Consider the following 19159-nt stretch of genomic DNA (forward strand, 5'->3'; position numbering starts at 1 on the left):
GGTTTTATTCCTGTGATCCTTTCATTGCCTTGAACCTACTAGCAATTGTTGGGCCCTTTAATTTATATAAAGTTACCATGCTTGGAAAATAAAAACAGAAGATGCTGGACTGAATTTGAATTTCAGATAAACACATGTATATAAAACATATTTTGTGTTTCCTTGGGTTCTTGCACGTGTGAGAAAAGCAGAGTAGAAACTATGACCCAAAAGATAACCAAGTCCTTGAGGGTGTAAAAAGTGGTCCAGTGCTGCCCTGCAAGGAGTTGATAGTACTAGCAAGAAGAGACAAGGCTAGCTGACTGCCTCTGGCTGTGTCTTCCATCCCCCTAACCCCTCCAGGGCCCCTGCAATGTTCTGCCTTTATCACATGCAATAGCAAAGTTACTGTGTTTAACAGTTTTTGAAACACTTTCAGATGCATGATCTTAATTAATCTTTCCAGCAGCCCTCTGAGGTAGGTGCCATGTCTCATTTGTTTTAAGACAGTTTTGTTCTCTGCTTCAAAGATGTATTTTATTCTCAGTTGTGTGTCAGCCTAATGGACAGCATTGTTTATGTTCCTCATTCCTGCATAAAATAATGTCATCTTGGAACTGACTAAATGAAACATTGTCTATAGCTGAGGAACAAGCTGGGGAAGGTTAGACTCCAGGAAGGTGGCAGACATGTAATTAAACCCTTGTCTTTCTCACCTTCTATTCCTGCATGATGAGAAGAAATGACAGATTTTCTCTTCGTGACAAACAGTAAAGCTAGTGAGTTCAGTGAACTAGGCCGGATATAGGACTCTGCTTGAGTCAGGTGGTATAGCATAGCATGCCCACCTTTTCTATCATCTATGTAAACTCAGAGACTGTAGTAACTCACACCAGTAATATCGAGGATCCAGGAACGGGTGATTTGCTTTTCTTTGCCTATGTCTTATAGAAGAACCATACACAGCAGCACAATGACAGTCATAGTGTCCCACAGATGAAAGTCTGAAGTGAGCAATAGAAGCGTCTCTTGGCAGAGTTATCCTGAGCTGAGCCGGACCTAGCCAGCTGGAGAACACTCTTGACAAGGCTGCTTGCTCCAAGCCTGGGTCCTAGCCCAATCGCCCCATGACTCAGGCAGTACTGCCTCCGCCTCTTCCCCTTGGATCTGGATCCACATACAGTCTAGACTGTTCTGGAAAGAGATCCCTCTTGACACTGGGCCCAAACACCCCAGTATGTATCCACAGAAGCTCATTCCAAGTATTGGATTCCTGGGCTCAAGATAGCTAATAGCAGGAGGAAATCTTTAGAAGTCAGAAATACATTTAGGAGAAGAAAGAAGAGAAAGAGAAAAATTAGGCATCCGATGTAAGCAGACAGCTTTGAAATGGAATTGATTTGTATGTCAGAGCCTGAGAGACAAGAGGTATCTGCCTGAAAGATGATCACTTCAAGAAAAAGGGTGTGCACAGCATAGAATTAAAGATGCCCCTTCCTTTAAAGACAAAAAGGATCTGCCAGAGCTGAAGTGCATCTGAAGACTAGGCTGTGTATTGATGCATTTGACAATGTATGCCTCACTAAGCTTTCAGTAATCAGTCATAAACCTTGAATCAGTACCTGCCAAATCAGGTAAAATCTAATGATTTATTTGGAAAGACAAAGAAACCCAGGCCCAAAGGCCACAGGAAATTTGTTTAAGAAGACTGAGCAATAATGGCTGAGTCGGAAGGAGACTACAGACTTTCTAGGTTTGAGCGCTCTGTGGCCCTTTCATGCCCCAGGCATTAGCATCTCAGATAAATAAAGGCTCATAAAGTAAGGTTGGGCGAATGTCAGAGAAAGCTTGGGGCGGAAGATGGGGGAAGGCTAGAGAGAGAGGAGTAAAAGAATACAGAGCCACAGGGCTTAAGAATTTTCTTAGATCCTGAGCTGATGGAATCTTTGGAATGCATAGGAATGAGAAAGGGGACCAAGTAGCATCTTGAAAGCTGCAGTCCAAATCTAGGAAGCCCCTAAAGAGCTCTCAGAGCACAGGCCTTCGAATCTGAACTAGAAAGAGTTCAGAGTGGATTTCGATTTCTCCTGCCAAAGCAAAGACTTCTTATTATTAAATATTAATGATATTTGCATTGTTGTTAATTATTAAATAATAATAGTAATAATAGCTATTTTTATTATTATTAGTCTTCCGATGCAGCCAACCAGGCTTGCTCACAAGCCTGAGAAGGAGAATAGTTGTCAGAATCAAACACATGAGTTGAGTAAAGCTGACTCAGGCTACTGTTTTTCACTTTGGTTAAGTCATTCAAGCTTCTGATAGGTGTCCATCTGGGAAGGCCAGTCTGAGATCCTTAAAGAAAGATGTCTGCTACTTGTTCCCTTATAGCCTCGTATATCACATTCACAAATTTTTTACGCTACTGTCTCCTCTTTTCACTCTCCGCTCCTGGAAGATCTCACATCATTTAAATTCTGGCACCTACATCAGTGTTTAGCAGAGATGAGGCTTGCTGTTTCTCCGTTGAGGCACACAGAGAGTATACAAGGCTAGAGAAGAGATTTAGTGGGGAAAACTATAATTTCACTCCTGGGGCTGGGCTGACAGCTCAGGGTATAAAGCACTTGTCCTACTAAGTGTGTAGATGGAATTTGGTTTCCCAGAGCCCATCTTACAGCCTGCAGAGTGTAGCAGCCCACCTGTAGCTCATAGTAAGAAAGCTGAGTAGCTGAAGGAGTGAGCTCTGGGTTCAGGAAGAGGGACCCTGCCTCAATACACAAGATGGAGAGTGACACAGAAAGACCTCCTGTGTCAAGCTCTGTCTCTGTATGTAGTCTTACACTAGTGCAGGTATACCTGCACACACATATATGCTACATACATGAGAACATGCATAGACCACACATACCTGTGCAAAAACAAACAAAAAAATGAAACTAACTTTTTTTCTTATTTACTCCTAGATACCTAGCCTTTTCTCTGGCCAGTCTCTTCAGGTCTCATCTCAGCTTCTGACTCTAACTTACTTTCAGGTGACATAGAAAAGGAACACTTCAGGGATCAAAACCAAAATGCCTCCCTACAAGCTTGAAAGCTGCAGTGATGGTGGTGCCCTTCTGTTGGCGTGATTCTTTAGCTTTGATTCCTATCTCTTGAGCCTTGAGTGAGGAAGTGATGGGTCTGTGGTAGGATGGGAAGGCACTTACTGCTATTTGTACAGTACAAATGAGGTGAGTGTGGAGAGGTCATTAGAAGTCCAAAGTCGCATACTTTCTAATGATGAAATCATAACCTGTTGTAAAGCTACCTGACTCCCTACTCTGTATCTCCTTTGAACTACATCTCTTCAAGATATTGAAAGCAAATGAGGCTAAAATCAAGGACGGAAGACGATCATCCGTTTCTGGGGAGTGAACTATCTAGGAGAAGAGGGCTGCACAGCCTACACTTCCTGCTTGTTTGGGAGATAGACCTTCCATCCTCAGAAGGAGAGTGGGCTCTGCTCAGCTACCATGGGAGCTGATTCACTGCAAGCCCGACTGTTTGATCAGAAAGAATGGCGTGGGTGGTCGTGTCCCAGACAGAAGACACTTGGCCAGATGGAGACGCGCCTGTACACTTGGATCTGCTGCAGACTTGGATCTGCTCAGCTTGTTTCCGGATCCTCAGGCTGCTCTCTTGATTAAATACACTGCCGAGGTGGTGGCAGCCTGGAGCCTCTAGTTACAGGAGTTCTTGGATCTCTGAAGTAGGGACTTGGTGAAGGGTGACCAGAGGCCATAGCCAGTTGTGTTGAGAAACACAAGAGACCAAGCTTTGGTAAAGAGATTTGGACAGTGACAACAGTGGGCAAGGATGCTATTTATACAACACCCATATGGTGAGCATTCTGGGTGCTTCCCTTCAGGCACACACTGAAACACAGCAGGTTCTCAGGCTAAAGACTCTGTCTGCCAGTGTTGAGCAGCCTAGAAGAGTATACCCCCAGAACTACCTAACTACATGGAAGACCATCTGACACAGACCTCTTCTTCTTTCTCATAATTTACATCATTGTCACGTAGTACACAGAGCCGTTCTATGCTATAAAAGTGCTAGGTGGTTCTGATATCCAAAACAGTCTTGCTGAGTAGTTGTCATGCAGTCAGCCTATACATGAGATGGTATCCACAAAGATGAAGCAACTTACTCAAAGGGCAAGGGATATCTGGCGAGCTGACCCAACTATAGTCTCTGCCGGCTTTACATAGGTGGTAGGTTCTGTGCTTCTGACCTTGCAGCCAAGGCAGATTCATACTGTGCCTCACACTTTCTGCCCCTGACTCACTGTTTCTTCCTGGAGGGGAAAAAAAAACCCTGAAACTTATCTTCCTAGAGAGCCAAGAAGACTGCTGCTCTCATTGGCCCACACTGGGAAGCTATGTTGCTTTAGTTCTCTGGAATTTGCAGGCAAATGTTACCCTCTTGTTTTTGGCAAAGCTAGAAGCACATGCCATATTCACAATGCCTGACTAGAGTACTGAGAAATGGGGCCCCCTCCTCCTACCACCTCCAACTTCCTCTACTCTCGCACTCTCTCTCTTTCTCTCCATTCTTCCCGTGAGTACATCCGGGCCTGGCCATCAGCTCCACATCCACAGCCAGCGGAACAGCACTTCTGGCTCTTCCATGCTTCTTTGGAAGTCCTGTGGGAGTCTGTCAGGGTGTGGTGGAAATATCTAAAATGTTGTCTGTCAAGGTTAGCCTGGCACCCTTCGAGTGACAGAATGAAAAGAGGGTCAATGCAAGATCTCAGAGCTCTTTGAAAGCTTTTCTTCAAGCTAATGGAGGAGAATATTGGAGATCTCAGATCTAGCTAAATCTGGAGGGATCCCAGAAAAATCAGCACAATTGTAGTTTTTCTGTAAGCAGACAGGAAGGACAGCCAGAAACAAATTCAGAAGAGAGAAAGGAATAGAAGCATTCATCACTTCCTGCCTTCTTAGAGTGAACATGGCTCTCCCAGGGGCAGTGCTCTGGACTAGACAGAGGGACAATATAGTTAGTTCAGACTTCTCATGGAACAGACTGTCAGTCTTTGCAATTGTTTCTCTCTCTGAGCCTAAAAAACATTCTTTGACATTCTAAATTCCTACATTAGACCTGCTGTGATAGTCATTTTTAACTGTCAAATTGACTAGATTGAAAAATGTCAAGGACACTAAAAAATACACCTTTGTGTGTATCCATGAAGATATTTCCAAAAATAGTCAACTGATGAGGGCAGACCCTCCCATCCTTAAATGTATGGACCTGTGACTGAATAAATAAAAGAGAGTTACAAAAGTGAGTACTGGCATTCCCTGGTCTTGCTTCTGAATCTGTTAGGATTCAGTCCCATGCAGAGGTGTCCCAGTTCTCTGCTCCATCATGAGTAGACATAATCTCTTTAGTTATGAACCAAAAAGGAATCTTTCTCCCATTTCATTGTTTACCTCAGGTGTTTTATCTCAAGAGAGAGGAAAGAAGTGAATTCAGGTAGAGAGACACATTACAGGCCAATGCATTCTCTCTCCATAATTTTGAGTTAACAGCAGTGGGGTTCAATGTGTAGTTCTGTGATGTCAAAGTATCAGGGTCTCTCTGGACAGGTTCCTTCTGTACTTCCATGCTGGCTCTGAGGTAAAAAAAAAAAAAACCTCACAGGTTCTCATTCCACCATTAGACCTCTGTTTTCTGAGGACACAGATGTGGATTAAGAAGGCTATCATTGGTCATTGGTGACCTTGAGCCATCAGCACTGATGAGTGAACTAAGTTTGTGAGTGGAAGGTGATGCAGCAGAAGAAGCAGAGGAAGAAGAGAATACGTGAGGAGGTAGAAAATGAATTGCTGTGCTGTGTGTACAGTCTTCAGTTAAGTCTCTCAGCAGGACCAGTTTGCATCATGGGGAGAATTACATTATTTATAGAGTTTGGTGGACTATGTAGTAATGACTGTCAAGGGAGAGAGCACTAGTTCTGAGTCTACTACTAATGACACATACACCTTCCCATTTTCTGCTCTTCTACAAAATGAGGGATGTACAACATCTTCACAATGATTGTCTTGTAAGATAGCGTTCTGTTTACTTCTGCTGGTACCCTGCAGAAAAACACACGGCTACTTAGTATACTTAGGTTGGTTGGAGAGAGAATTAAAGAAGCAAAGGAACAATGAAAGAAGGAAGGAAGAAAGGAAAGAAAGGAGGGAGGGAGGGAGGAAGGAATCAGTAGTTTCTAATGAACAGCATAGGGAAGCTGAATATAAAAGATGCTAAGAAGACAGAGAGAAAAGCAAAGAAGATACCAAGACATAGGACAAAAGAGAAGCATGAAACCAGAGAGACAAATCACTGTGCCACTTGGATGTGTTTCTAGGCAGCTGCTACCCTGCCACGCCTGGCACAGGCTCCCATCCCCATAGTGATACGGTGTGATGACTTCCTGTGAGGGGAAGCTCCGGTGACTGGAGCTGATCACTTGCCTTGTCTGCCTTTCTGCACAGTCACTGCTGTCTCTGTAGAACACTGGAAGTGGAATAATTAACACTTGTTCTCTTGCCAGTGGTGTACCAGAAGAAATGGGCCATGGAGCCTACTGCCTGACTGACGGATTGCTGGCCTGATGTGCTTCCTAAAGGATTACCTATGTATCCCCACTTCTTGGCAACACAGAGACAACATGGGAGCATTCTGGAAGTGGGTTTTCTAAGCATGAATCTCATAAACAAACCAACCAACCAATAAACAACAACAACAACAACAAAACAAAACACAGAGATCAAACTAATCCAGGAGATTTTGGGGAGGGATCATCATGAGAGTGATGATAGCAAAACTCTTGCAGAAACATCATCAATGGATGAACCTCTCTTCTAATGAGTGAGTTTCAGCATCACACTAACTTAATGCAAACCCCATGGCATGTCCTTGCATCAAGCAAAGATTTAACCTTTCTGATCCTCCGTGCTTTTACATACATGGGATGATGGTCCGATTTTGCTGAAGCATAATGAGAAGGAGAATGAGAGGCTTGCCCTGTGGTTGTTGCTCAGGCTCTGCTCCTTGATACCAGCAGAATCTCAGCAAGTGCTGGTTCAATGTAAACCAAAGCATACATTACTAGGCTGTCATCATTGTTTACTTTAATAAAAAGGATAGGCTAGGGAAACAGTTCAGTTAGAAAGGCAATCTTGAGGACCTGAAATGGATTCCAAGGTGTCATATAGAATAAGCCCACCATGGTGGCATGCTCCTATTATCCTTCTGCTGGGAGACAGTCATGTGTTGATCCTTACGGCCGACTAGCCTTCTTGGCAAATTCTAGGCCAATGAGAAAGCCTGTTTCATTAACAAAGTAGGTGATGCCTGAGGACAACCAAAGTTGTCTCCTGGCCTCTGTATACCTATGTATATACACATATACAAGTCTTATATGTCAGACAATCAGAAAGAAGCAGAAACAACCAGCAGCCAGGGAGGTGCCATGACATTGACTCTTTCTGCTGAAGGTAGTAAAGTTCTTCCTCCAGGCTCTATTTTCTATTGACTTCTGGTCACTTAGCTTTGATGTTAGCTCAGATGTGCACATTTCCTTCCTCTAGAGCAGTGGTTCTCAATCTGTGAGTCATGATCCTCTTAGGGTCACATATCAGACATTTACATTGTGATTCATAACAGTAACAAACTTGCAGTTCTGAAATAGAAGCAAAAAATAATTTTTTGTTTGGGGATTACCACAACATGAGGAACTGTATTAAGGGGTTGTAGCATTAGGTCCATTGAAAGCCACTGATCTAGAGAGATGCTTGTGGGGGGGACTATGGTACCCTTGGCATGGTCATGTATAGCTTTTGCTAAAAATCTTCTAGCTTCAGCCTAATCGTCTTAAAGTGCAGTTTTTACTCTCTTCTGCACAACTTCTGTTTCCTTCTTCAAACTTGGAAAAGTATTTTTGTATTCTTCTATTTCCTGCCTTTTCTTACCACGTTTTCTAAGGAGAATCAGCTGTTCATACCATCTGGTCATAGTCTTACGGCTTAAAGCAGAATGTTTGGTGATATGAAATGGGGTGATTTTCACTTCAGGTACACAGCCACAGATGAAGAGAGTCCCAGACTCCTTATGCCATCTTGCTGAGTTAAGTTGATACTGAGTGAATGGCAGTTGATTGCAGGGCTTATTATGGACCTATCCACAAAGATGTAAACACATCTACAGTCAATCAGAGAGACAACACAAAACAAACTGGGAGTTAGGGAGGTCAGGCTGCTAATTCCATGTCTGTTACTAACTTGCTGGGTGGTGGTCAAATAATTACATAAGTCTATAAAGCAAGTTGCATTATTCTAATTTACAGATAACAATTCTGAAGTATGACATTGCTAATCTTTGCTCTGGACACCACATTATTATTGTCTTGGGAAGAAAATGGCCACATTTACCTCTGCTAGTCTCCAAATCAAAAACTCTAAGCTTAGGCTTGAAGGCAAGGCCATCCATGTGGTTGTATCTTACTCTTTGCGATTGTGATTTGGATGTGAAGTGTCCCTCATAGGATCATACATTCCAACACTTTGTCCCCCTGTGAGTGGTGATGTTATGGAGACTGTAGAACCTTTTAGACACAGGAATTAGAGTTGAATGTATGGGGCTAGGTGGTAATATCCTGGACTTGGGTTCAGCTTAAGATCTTTGCTATCTGATCCACCAAGATTTTCAAAAGGTTCACACCCCTGCTTCCATTACACAGAGGTAAATTCATCACTCATGCCTTGCCAGCCATGGCAGATTCTACTCCCTGAACCATGAGCCAGAGACTCCTTCCTGTGAATCAAAACTACATTATGGAGAGATGCTGAAGAACTCACTTAATTAGGTAATCTGCATATGAAGAACTCCTCAAGAGTTAGTTACTAAATGGGGAGTTTACAAGAAAAGAGATAACTAGAGAAGAGCTTGGGGATTCTAACTCTAGAAGAGGGATTTGCATGGCTAAGGCTATAAGTGTAGTCTTTGAAGAGGGAGAGTACAACATCATCTATTGACGGCCGAACATTCATGGATGAGGGTGAGTGAGATACCAACAGGACTGCAAATGTCCATGTGGGCTTTGTAGACAAACTAAAGTGATGGAATATTGGGAGATGACTATCTCCTGGCTGTAAATAACATGAATTTTATATTTCCATTTTTTCAGAGACTGCATGAGAAAAGATTTATAGGAATCAGGATAAAACAGGAAAACATTTAAGAAATGAAACAAAAGAATAGATTAGGAATGACAAACTTGGGTGAAGTCAAACTGAAGACTGGAGATCTTCCAGTTGTATTTCAAACAGGCTTCATAAGAAACATAGGTTCATTGATGTGGGGTACAGGATCCTTCTAACAATATCAGAGGAGACATTTTAAAAGTTGGAGATGGTCGTTAAAAGGTGGCCTGATGGAGCTGAAGCATGGAAGAGGAGACAGTAGGTATTGAAAGATGAAAAGGAATGAGTAACAGTGTCAAAAGACACTGAATGATCCAATCCAGTCAGGGTGGGGGGGGGGAGAAGGGAGTTTGATGAAGGAGTGGGCATGAGGATAGAGGGATATTTCCTCCTGAGTGAATGTGTGCTATAGAAGGGCAGTCAATGTACAAATCATGAGAAAGGTGTTGACCAAGAGGAAGCAGGTGAGCTGCTTGACAGCTCATGCTATGCAGTGCAAGTCTTGAGATCCATCCTCAGAACCCACACAGGAAGGGAACAAAAGGTAAAAGAAAATCCAGGGATGGTAGTACTTAACTGTAATCATAGCACCAGAGAGAAGGACACTGGTAGATTCCTGGGCTTACAGGATCTCAGTTTAGCCCTCTTAGAGAGCGCCAGTCTAGTGAGGGAGCCTGTTTCAAAAGAAAGAAGACAGTTGGCAGATAATGACACTCCTTTAACTCCCATATGTAAACATATACATAAAGACAGAGACAGACATAGATGAACACACACACACACACACACACACACAGAGAGAGAGAGAGAGAGAGAGAGAGAGAGAGAGAGAGAGAGAGAGTTGTCTATCAATGTATTAAAGAGATGAGACTTCATGCCTGATCAGACTGGCCCTGGATGTTGCCACCTGAGAGCTGCTGTGAATAGACTGGATGGAGGATGGATGGATGGATGGATGGATGGATGGATGGATGGATGGATGGTGTCCTTACAGGGAAGCCTTCCTTTCAGGAGATCTCTGACTCTTTTCCTCTCAGCAACCCTTTGTTCTTCAGCTGAAGTCCCCAACCCTTCTCCACTGCCCTCCTTTGTGAGAAGTCCCTATTTTTTGAAGTAACACTTTAGGGCTGGGTGTTGGAACAATGCTCATTGAGGAAATGTTTGCTCTCAAGTGTTGGTGAAATGGGAGCATCACACACTTCCTGGCTCTTTTTAGTTTTAAGAGCATATACATGTTCATATACAGTGAACCTCCAGCATCCTAATGAGTTATGGGCTCCTGAGATTATGTGAAAAGTGTGTAAAGAAAGAATCTGAGTTGAGTGATTTATGACCAGAGAATATCCAGAGACAGCTTCAAATCCCCCTAGGGACATGCACAGCTCAGCCATCATCTCCTGGTTGAGGCCCATCCTTTGCAAACTTGCTTGCAAGGTTTCCCCAGTTATAAAAAATACCCTCCATGCTGACACAATCTCACCCAACATGTATTTTATCAAGTACTCTCAATTATTATAGTATAATTTGTTTTCCTGGAGGGTGGTTTGGGAACAATACTAAGAAGCCAAACAGGAGGAGTCCATCGGGAAAGAACTTCAGTGCTATCCCCAAGGGACTCATGGCTCATTCCTACAGAAGATTCCATCTTTGAAATGTCTCTGCAAAACTCCCTCCCACCCTACTTGAAGTTTCACAGCTGTGAGACAGAGGGACTTTGAAGGGCGGAAAGACAAGAATAATTTTTTTTTTACTTCATGGTCCTATTTAACAGTTAGTTCCCAAGTGGTATTAATAAACATTTGAACATCAAAAAGTTAACTTGACATTTCTATATCCTCCCCATTGTCTCTCCATTTTTGCCTAAAAGAATGCCTCAGCCTTTATGATTTCTATGTTGTGCTCAGCTTTCAAATAGCTTTCCAGAAAACATATGCACGTTCGTTTACTTGTCTAAGAGTGCTCCAGAAGTATTGGGTTGTTTCTGTTATTTTAGGGAAAAGTTTGTAGGAGTCACAGTACAAAAACAGAATTTAAATTCTAAAGTCAGTTTATGGGGCATAGGAAGTAAGCATGCTGTGGGCATTAACTTAATCTTGCTTTTTTGCATCCCGTGTTTGTGTTCTTGAAGGCCACCTATTCTACCTCAGTTTTCCGATATCAAAAAATGATTTTCTTTAGCAAGGCTTTTATTCAGAGACCTTTGAGGCTCAAATTAAGCGATACATTGCACATTAGTGTTCTAATTATTGTTGATTTCATAATGGTATATTAGGATATTATTGTTGTTGTCATCATCATAACCAAACTGTCCAAGAAAACAACATGAAGAAAACAATTGTCTCTATTGCTCTGAAGTTTCCGAGATAACAGCCCACATTGACAAAGGGCTCAGTGAACATTGCTGCTCTCCCTATGGGAACTCAACAGAAAGAAAAGTACAGGAAGTGGACACAGCAAGATAGATATCTCAAGAACATGCCCCCAGTGACATGCCTTCTTTATCAAGGTCCCACCTCCTACCTTTTACCATGTCTCAATGATTCCAACAAATACTGAACCCATCAAGAGGTCAACACATCCATTAGGCCCTTGAGAGCTCATGTGCTTTGGAAATTCCACTGAAGGCAGAAATCCTCTAGGCATTTCTTAATCCAGTCGAGTTGAAAATGAAGAGTAACCATCACAGATAGAATATCTGCAGTAACAAGAATGAAAAGTGTGTGGAGCATGTTGTCGGAAGCTATAGGGGTGACAGAGTAACAAGAGGTTAGCAACAACAATTTTTTAAAATTGTTAAGAAGTTACTGACTTAAGGCTAGAAAATGTACAGATACAGAGTAGAGTAAAAGGGAGCCAAGGGAGACCTTGTGAGTACTGAGAAACATGATAACCCCTTATCTCAAAGTCAATGATCTCATGGGAGAAGGGTTTACTTCAGGATTCCAACCCTCTCTATTTACATGTGGTCCTCTCTACTGGAGAGGCCTTGTGGATGGCATGATACAGAAGCTTGGATTATAGTGACTTTGACTTTGTGATGGCAGCACTTGGAACAGGGGAGAAAGGACAATAGAATCTTGAGTAACAATATTCCACTTCCTACTGGCTTTACAGCTAAGCAGAGACACCTTGGAGACATCCAGGCTTAACCATAAAAGGATAGCCATCATATTCCTCCTGGGTAAAATGAACACAGACGGAGCAATGTTTATCATAATCCCCTGAACGATGCCAATTTTAAAGTCCTCACACTTGCCCTATCAGTTGGCAATTTGATGCTGAAAAGAACAGCAAAGAAACAGCAGGGCTTGAACACAGTAAGCTTGTGACTGAATTCTTCCTGTACCCCAGTTGCCCTGTCACTATGAGTTTCTCCCCCTCTCTGGACGTTTGCTTCCTTGTGTATTAGAACAGGCTGGGGAATCCTTGATTTATAAGATTGGCCAAGAGACTGCATTGGGAATCAAATTACTTGTCTAAAACATTAAAAGACAACAAAACAACAACAACAAAAACAACAAAAACAGAGGGGCTTTTTTTTTTTCCAAGAGATCTCTGGGTTCCCAGGACTATGTTCTTCCCCTAGACCAATTTTTCTTATTGATCTTTCTGAAATTAGGGTCTGAAAGTTAGGGGATACGGGCTCGTAAAACAATCCCTAAGAAGTCACATTCTCCCCATGCTAAAACCAACGTTGAACTTAAGAAACCCTATCAATGGCTCCCAATGACTCTCTGAATAAATACCTTGTCAACACTCATGCTGATAATGTTTGATTATTTCTAGCTTAGCATGGGTCTACATATTCTCCATACCATGCTACTTCTGTCTCTGTCTCTTTGTAGTCTGCAGCTGCTATTTCTATATCCAGCTTACTGTATTCTGTCTCTACTTACAGTGACTTTCTGATCCTAGAACAAGAACCCATCCTTTAAATCTGATCTGAATTGTCCCATGGTGAAGTTAAGTTGACAGGGTGAGATGATTTTCAAGCATGAATCTCTTATTGCTCTTGGCCCAGTATTAACTGTTATTATTTTGCTGGGCTGGGAGCTTTTCTACATAGCAAGGTCAGTATGTTTCATCTCTGCCTGTCCCTGCCCTAATACCTAGCATGAAAAATATCTGCTGAACAGATAAATGACTGAATAGCTTGGTTGTGAGCCCAGAACATAGTATTTCTCTATGTGTGATTCCCAGACCACCTGCATCAATATATCCTTGGGGAGCCCGTTAAAATTGGGTGGTTCTGAGCCTCACCCAAGGTCTCGAGCTTCTCTTGGTCCAGGCCTGATATCTGCATTACTAATGAGCTTCCCAGTTGATTGCAGTTATGCTGGTGGTGAATAACTACTGTAGTACCTTGAAGTATCAAAAAAAAAAAATGGAGAAAAATATTCTCAAGAAAGACTTTAGAGCCTGATGAGATGATATAGCAATGTAACAGGGGAAGAGGCAAGTCTAACTCCAGCAGACCATATGGGCTCAGGTGACAAAGGGCTACTAGGTAATCATGCTCTCTATATCCGTTTCTTTTTTGTTGTTGTTGCTGTGATACAAACACTCTGACCAAAGCAGCTTAGGGACAATAGGTTTACTTTGCTCACAATTCCATGTTACATTCCATCATTTCGGGGAAGTCAAGACAGCAGAAACAGCTACATAGTCAAGACAACAGTAATGAGTAAAAACATGCCTGTTACTATTAGCTCACTTTCTTCATTTGTACAGTTCATGAGCCCTAGCTAGGGAATGGTGTCACCCACAGTGGACAGTTCTTTCCTGCTCGAGGTAACCAAGATAATCCTTCATAGGTATGTTCACAGGCCAACCAGATCTAGACAGTTCCTCACTCGGACCCTTCTACCAGATAATTCCAGATTTTATCAAGTTTATAATTAAAACTAACTCGTTCCATATAACAACAACACCAAATCACCTAGAAAAACTTAAGCTTGTTTGCGATGTTCCTTTTATGAAGGAGTACTAATATATAGGTTCTTTCAGGGGATGTTCCACCTTAAATTATCAGAGCTAGGATCTCTGTATGTGAGAGTTAGTGGTGTGCGATGAATGCATACCTTTTGAGGCAGTGTACTGAACCTGGCAATTACGGATGTGGCTAGAACGACTCTCGATTGAGTTCCTAGAGTCTTCCTAACTTTTATTGGGGTGCTGGGGACTTGAAATTGGGTTCCTTTGCTGTCACAATTAATACTCTTACCATTTCCTAGCCTGGTAAGGCTAGGATTTTAAAAGGTAGAGTAAATAATTGTTTGGTTGGAATATGAATAAAACACAGAATATTTACAGGTGAACATCCTAAGAAACAACAGCATACAACACATTAAGTACATTTGGGGTGACGATATTTTCCATAGCAGCTTTTACAAAGTTCTTAGTGACTGAATCAAACAATCTATATGGGATTGTATTTGATCATAGGTAGTTGTATGGTAAAAAATAAAAACCAACAAAACAAAACAACAACAACAACAACAACAAAACAACAAAGAAAACAAAACAAAACAGGACACTTAGAGCCTGGCAGATCTGGGCTCTGATCTTATTTTCCTTTAGTTCTTTCTTATCCTCAGCCTTCAATACTCCATTCCTTCCACTCTGAAGTGGTAGGAGATATTTCAGTCTTCTTATTAGGTTTCAAATACCTGAAATCAACTGTTCTGAAAACACTAAATAGAAAATTCCAGAAAGAACAAGTTCATAAGTTTTAAATAACATTTGTTACAGCATATTGTTAGATAGGATACACTTTACCATTTCCTAACATCTTATTGTGAATGGTTTATAAATTGCATTTGTCATGTGTATGTAAGTGTAGGAAAATATGCAATTTGTATAGATATCAGTGCTAGCCACAGCCTCAGGCATCCATTGGGATCTACATTGTATAGAGAATTCTATATGCAGTTATTATGAGAATTGTATTTGGTGATAGAAAGATTCTAGATGCTTTAGGCATATTATTAGCAAATAATTGACTTTCCGGGTGACAGTCTTTGGCACCTGGTAAGATCCTGTGAACTCAAATCCTTGACTTCAGCTAACAGGACTGCAAAGTTTGAAACAAAATGCTCAGAGCATCTCTGGTCGCCTTCAAAATCATTTTTGGCTACGCCACTGAATCAGTCAGTTTCTTTTCTCCTCAGATTCTCCTCATCTGGAAATATTAAATAAGGTTGGCTATGGGCACAGGTGACTGACATGGTAGGAAGATCCAGCTGCTGCAAGGTTGACCTCAAGAGTGACCAGGATCAAAGTAGAGGCAGGCTTTGTAGATCAAAGGCATTGCCTCCCCTGTAGAGCAGCCCAGAGAGTCAATGTCAGGGCTGCTGGCAAGCCCAGGCTTCAGGAACATCATGCTCCCATCAGGTCATGCTGTTAATTAGGCAGCCAAGTGCTTTAGCTAAGGCTTCTGGGTGGTCTGCATGTGCCACTCCAATTGCTCACCATTGCTGGAGCACTAGGGGACATCCTTAGGTTTGAAGAATGGTTGTCAGGCATAGGCAGAGGGCAAGGTTCCCACTATTCAGCTGAAGCAGTCAGCTCCCAGATTGTGGTCATTAGGCCATGGAGTCTGCTGTCTTAGTAAGCTGCTTTAAATTAACTGTTGGCTTTGTAATTCAACTTTGAAGAAGAGGTGCTGGTGGGAAGGGGCTGGGAAGATAGCTCTATTAGCAAAGTGTCTGCCATTCAACCAAGGGAGGCAAAAGCTGGGGCCAGAGGCAGAGACAAGAACATTCCTAGAATTCATTAGTCAGATAGACTAATTTAATTGATAAGCTCCAGGTTCAATGAAAGATCCTATTTCAAAAAATAAGGGAGAGAACAATCTGAGAAGCCATATGATGAACTTCTACTCTCTACTCCTATACACACGCACATACACATGTATCCATAGGCACTAGTACTAACAGGTACATCACACACACACACACACACACACACACACACACACTCTGCTCAGATCCCTCAAACCACTTTGACATCATAATGTAACTTTGTTGACCACAGTAGAAAAATAGATGTTAACAGGTCCACGTCATGAGAATCACAGCGTAAGGACTCCCGCACGGGGCAGAGTAGACAAGGATTAAAGCTTGCAGTTCTTGAGAACTTGTTAACTTTCAGTACTTAACATATGCCATTGTAATTGTCACACAAACCTTACCTGGGTTTTATGCCTACCTCCATTTTATTGCTAACAAAACTGAGGCTCAAAAACATGAACTACCATGCACAAACACTCAGAAGTGGAGGTACTGGGGATTTAAAGAGCCTCTTAGATCACAATTTGCATTCACAGCTCTACATTAGAAATGCATGGCCAACAGCCCGGATCTTTACTGAAGAAAAACAATTAACATTTATTTTTGCTTAGGATTTTCTGGGGAGAAAGTGATGTGCTCCTGATCATGTTCTGCTGCCTGAGACTGAGCTCATTCCTGTGTCTCTGGTCTACTGCTGGGCTGGCTATGGTGAGCTTACCACGCATGGTCCTCTCTGTCTCCAGCTGAGTTTCTTTAGTAGGGGTGGCAGAGGCTCCGGGTCATGATCAGAAGTCTAAGAAACCAGTCTTGGATTTGAAGATCTCACACCAACGTATCAAGATCATCTTTTCATCCAGGATAAGATGCATTGTCAAGAGAAGATGGAGATTATCATTATCGATGGGAACATCTCTCAACCCACACAGCAAAGTAGCATTTGGTTGTGCAGAAGATGGTGAGTGGGGCCCTTGATAGAATCAACTGATCCAAAGTTATGAATTTTACCATGTTGATAATAGAAATAATTGGGAACATCATACTTGCTTATCATTTTAGTAAAGATCAGAATGTCAACATTACCTTTCTCTTAGCTTAAATAGCACATTTACTTAAAATAAAAGGTGGGTATAAAATTTCCATAGCGTTTAATCAAACCTTTATGATAAATGAAAAAAATAAGGCTTCTGATTCTTTCATCATGGTGCCTTGCCATTCAGAGTGAGACTTGTAGTGCACAGAAGTACTCCCATGGCTCACTGGTTTTAAGAAAACAATGTAAGGCTCAGGTAACTCAGTAAAGTGACTCCCAGAACCAACATAAGAAGCTGGATGTTGCTTAGAAGATAAAGGCTGGCAGATCTTTGGAACTTGCTGGTCAGCCAGCCTAGACAAACTGATGAGGCCCAGGTTCCAGTCAGAGACTTTATCTCTCAAAGCAAAGTGAACAGCACCTGACATACTATTACCTGAGGTTGACCTTTGGTTTCCACATGTACACATACATGCATATGAACTTGCACATACAGCCCACATACTCAGCCACACACAGACTCAGACACAAATGTATGCATGTGCACATGTGTGACACAAACTACCACCACCACCACCACCAACAACAACAACAATAAAAAAAACAAAACAAAACAAAAGAAAATTCCTGTGAAAAGTAAAGAAAAAGAGGAAACAAATTTCTCTGGCCTTTGTCTCTTTCCAGTCTTACCTTCTCTCACGTCTACTGTCCACACAGCTCTTATGTCTCCAGCCCTAGTGAATGGTTGGTTTTTCTCCTCCTTGCTTTTCATGATGGGAGACATTTTTGTTTTCTTTCTTGATCTCCTCGTGATCTCTAATTTTAAGGTGCCCATTGCTGACCTTCAACCTGAGGCAAAGCTTCACCACCCATCACAGCGTTCTGTCGAGCCTTTGGCATGCATGAGCTTTAATCTCCAGATTAAGGAGAGTCACTCAGGACACAGAATAGTTTCTGCTCTGTTTCTTGTACCTTGTACAGGCACGATAGGTAGAATATACATCTTTGTCAAATAATCAAAGACCTGCTTTGAATATCATTTACTCTTTTGAGAAAGAAGCTTTTGTGGCTTTCAATTTCATAATTCTGCATGATTTATTTTTATTTTGCATTTGCTCTTGCATTTCTTTTAAAGTGTTATTTTACACAATAGTTTATAGGACCTTTCTTCACAGTCGCATATATTGAGCTGGCTGGAAATACAACAACAATGGAATGGAGTCATGTCATGTGAGGAAGCAAGGCCTCCAGCTGTGTAAGATGGTTCCAGGATGTCAAGTCCTGTCACTGGCCAGTGGGACATCTGTATGATCAGTTCTCACAGTTGCCTTTCAGCCTAATCTTATTTTGCTCCTGTCCTGGGCCTGTCTGTATGGGCATTGACTTTCCATTCTACACCACAAGAAGTACTGGACAGGGTGTGTAGCACAAAGAATGAGGGTGTGAGTAGGTGTAGACATTTCAATAAATAGTCCCATCCCAGAGGATTTTTTGATCAGATGCAGGATGGAAGAAAGTGGAGTCAAATAAACAAACTCTGAAGCTTTGGAACAATTCATGTGGAGGTAGATTTTAAATCACATTCTTGTCTAAGGGTACAATGTATAGATGCAGATGAACATGTCTATATCATCAACCTGTAAATGGATATTTAACTGCATGAAATTACATCTGTAGCTTCATGTATAAACATACCTAAATGCATATCTCAGGATATACATATGCTCTGTGTATATATGCATATGTATGTATATGTGTTTCTTACTTTGGCATTGCTGTAAGCACAGTACTTGATACAGATGACGTAAGGAGAGAGAACTCCATTTACATTTTCTGCTGCTTTATTCCATCATGGCATGATTGAACGGTTTGGTTCATTGTGATGGAAGAATATGAAAGAGGCTCTTCACATCACAATGGACCAGAAGGCAGGTAGGAACCAGGGACTCATAGAGTCTTTAAAGATCTACCACTGCTGACCTATTTCTGTAAGCTAGAACTTACCTCTCGAAGGTTCCACAGCCTCTCAAAACAACATCATCAGCTCAGGGCCAAACATTTAAAATATAAGCATTGAGGGCCATATTATTTATCTTCAAATAGTAATAAACACACATATTCCT

Source organism: Grammomys surdaster, unplaced genomic scaffold (assembly GCF_004785775.1).
Source record: "Grammomys surdaster isolate TR1022 unplaced genomic scaffold, NIH_TR_1.0 212, whole genome shotgun sequence".
Lineage (NCBI taxonomy): Eukaryota > Metazoa > Chordata > Mammalia > Rodentia > Muridae > Grammomys > Grammomys surdaster.